At 39.1% G+C, this 3,500-nt stretch overlaps 1 protein-coding gene across 1 annotated transcript in view; it reads left to right on the plus strand.

Moving 5' to 3' along the window:
* Positions 1–3,500, plus strand: part of EPB41L4A (erythrocyte membrane protein band 4.1 like 4A) — a 187,655-nt gene that overhangs the window by 108,993 nt on the left and 75,162 nt on the right. The window lies entirely within an intron of this gene.

Genomic DNA, 3,500 nt, shown 5'->3' on the forward strand with positions numbered 1-3,500 from the left:
CAATGAGGGAGGTCCCCGGGCCTTGTAAAACCCAAGCAGGGTGGGGAAATGCCACCTAGAGTCACAGAGATGGGACACTTTTGTCAGTTCCATTGGAGACATCACTGAATGAAATGCTCCCTTAGGAGGTACAAAAAAAGCCAAGGCAAGCATTTTCAGGACAATAGTCCTCTATGCTAGATTTTAATTCTCTTTTATAACGTACTTTTTGGGTCTTGAATTTGAGATTAAAGATAATCAATAAAAGGGTGATGAATATTAAATATTCAGTGCATTCATCTTTACATATTATTTAGTTGAAAATTTGCTCATTTCATGACTAAAAAATACTTGTGTCATGGTATTATAGATATTCTTGGAATTTACATGAAGGTATTCATTGATATGTTCATGTTTAACCTTTAGGTTTTCACTGTTGTTCTGTAGATGGTGATACAATTATGAAGAATTTAAGGAAGTATTATTTATGTTTATATTGAGAAGAGCAGGTAATAGTCAGTATTTGGACTGTTCTTCCAGTTGTGGCACAAAAACGCCACCAGGGTTATAGAGAGAATGTCTCCTTGTCCCTGAAATGGAGCTGGTAGAAAGACATCTGTCTTAATGTTCACACTATTAAAATTTTAATTATCCTATTTAACGTACGCTGTTGTTGGCTTCCACAAAGTTAGCCATACCTGATTTCTCAAATTTATTGAAATGCAAATGTTGTGGCTACTGGGAATTATTATTAGGAAGTTATTGGATTTTGCATATTAAATATCATTTATTCCAAGGAAGTGATTAAAAGTAACCTTTGCAAAATTGGAGGCCATGCTAAATCTGTTCTAATTTTGTGGATGATGTTAACTGCCTAGTAAGTCTTAATGAATCTTAAATCTACATGTCTGCATGTAGGAAACACTAACATTACACCATCCTTGGAAGAAAGACGATGCCCAGAGCTTAGGCAGGGATGAGTCTCTGATTGCTGGGGGGTCATTAGCATACAGACTGTTTATTGTCAAAAGAGGGCAAGCAACCAGAGTTTAACCAGCACAATATGCCTGCCACTTTCTTGAGACATTCCAGAGATATCCTGGAATGAAAGCAGAGCTCTGGAAATACATTCTCCTCCTTTCACCCTGCAGACTTTTAAAGAACAGGGTATAAAGAACAGCCTAACAAGTGGCTGCAGTGTATGAATGCAGGTGTCTGGGTGTGTTTGTGTGTGTAATTGTGTATGTGTTTATAGTGGTGTGTTAGTGTCTTTGTGGTTGTGCATGTACATATGTGTGATGGAGGAAGACAAGAGTTCTAGTCTTTACTCTCTCTTGCAATTTAGGTCTTGCAAAATGCCAAGGACAGTGGCACTTTTTGGGAAAACTAGTGCTTACTTAAGGGAAAAATTGGACTTTTTTAGTGATATGGGACAATTAAGATTAAAAATTAAATTTGTGAGGAAAGGCTGAGCTGAAATCTGATGTTCCAATACTTTTTGTTGTTGTTGTTGTTTTATTACCAGAGACCAATAATCTGAAATGGAAATCTTTGATTAACCATTCTGTTATACATTGCTATCTTCCCTGAGCCCCTTACAAATTAACCCTGCCTTTACTTGTCATTAACTTTGTGGGGTGCTCCTAGTTTTGATGAATTAATGAGCTGTGTAGAATTTACACTCGAGAATTGAGAAGGAGGGCTTAGAAACTCCCCTGGGAACCCAGATCCTCCTTGTAGGACTTAACTCACAGGAGCTGTCATGAGATTTCACATTCTATGAAGCATGGAAGAGAGACCAAGTTCTCATAAGAACCTCCTTTGTGTCTGTTGCTTTCACATGTGCAGCTTTATTTAATCCACACAATGACCTGCCAAAGAGGTTTCATATCCCCCCTTATATAGATGAGAAATTGGAGCCTCCAAAAGTAAAGTAATTAAGGGTCCCTAAGCAGTAAGTGGCAAAGCTAGGATTTTGAACCTGAGTATTTCTACTCTTGTTCTTTTCTTTCTATCTCATCTAGAGGCCACAGGGCCTGCTGGCACTGCCACCCAGCATGCAGAGGGGTGTGTGTATGCCAGAGGCAACAGGGAAGTGGTTGATCACAGAAATAAAGCTCTGTCCTGTCATAACAGAGAGCCACCAGACATGCGTAGGGACTTTCATCACCTTACACTGTAAATCTCTATACTTGTCAATTACTTTCTGCTACAAGGAAATAGGATGCTATACAAGAATACTTCTGCCAGGAAATTGTAAGAACAAGTAGAAATATAAATGAGGAAAACAAGGCTGCAAGGATTTTTACAAATAACCTTCTGAAGATCACGCAGCTAGGAAAAGGCAGAGCTTTGCTTTAAACAGGGCTTGCAACTTCAAACCCAACAGCTACATGTGCTGTTCCTTCTCCCATGCCACCAGGCTATGCCATACTGACCAGCTGGAGTTCAGGAAGCTTGGGTCCTGAACAGCCTGTGGCAAATCACTTTACGCTTCTGGTCCTCAGTCTTACTAATCTTATGATATGATTTTCTCATTTGTCCTTTGTTCCGAGAGAGAAACCATGAGAAAAATTTGAATAATAAAATCTGATTATGAAATGCCTCAGTGGTTCACATATGGGGTTATATTTTTAGGGGGAAATTTTTTCCTCTGTGAGATGAAGTACACAGTGCCCAAGTCTTTCTGTTAATAGTGAATCTGTTGAAAATAGGCCTTATCTTCATACTCCAGACCATTGATAATAATGAACATTTGCACTTTATGTGAATTTTAGCTTTTTGGAAATCTGTGTACCTTTTTAAAAGAAGTTACATTTTAAGCAAAAGAAAATCTGTCAGTTTGCTTCTCTCCCCTCCCGAATTTCCATAAACTGTTATTGAACGTGAAGTACCATCATGGATGCGCCCTGGCATCTTTATTCCCCTGGTAGCTGATACCACACGTCCCAACTTAGCCTAATGCAGAGTTATTTTTATGAGAATTGTAGGCATCTTCATTTTTAATAAAGGCAGAGGAGGTAGTGAGGAGGAGAAACTTCCACAGAAACATGTGAAAGATGAATTTTAAGTCTGTTTAATCTGTTTTTTGGGAGAGATACTCACCCGTATTTATCCTGTAAATGTAAGATAAATAGGATTTGGGGCCCTTAAAAGACTTTTTTCCTCCCATAGATGGCTGTACTTCTGGTGAATCAAACTAGACTTGTAGAAATGTGATTTTCCTGTACCTAAATGATATTTTCCTGCGTGAAAGCCAGGGCCATTCAGTTGCTCAAATTTAGCTGTTGTGGAATAAACTGTTAGTAAGATGAATGTTCACTGAAATCCAGCAAACTAAATCACATGATTCCTTGGGAAAATTACTTGAGAAGTTTGACCCAGCCCCAGGGAAAGCTGCCCTGGAATCCGCATGGAATCTGTAGAGCAGCAGTGCTTTGCATGGGGTTCTAGGCCTGCCTTCAGTCTTCCTGGACACTTGATCTGGCCCAGGCGAGGTGGGCAAGTAAATGGCTAATTGT

The sequence above is a fragment of the Mandrillus leucophaeus genome, unplaced genomic scaffold (assembly GCF_000951045.1).
Source record: "Mandrillus leucophaeus isolate KB7577 unplaced genomic scaffold, Mleu.le_1.0 Scaffold352, whole genome shotgun sequence".
NCBI lineage: Eukaryota > Metazoa > Chordata > Mammalia > Primates > Cercopithecidae > Mandrillus > Mandrillus leucophaeus.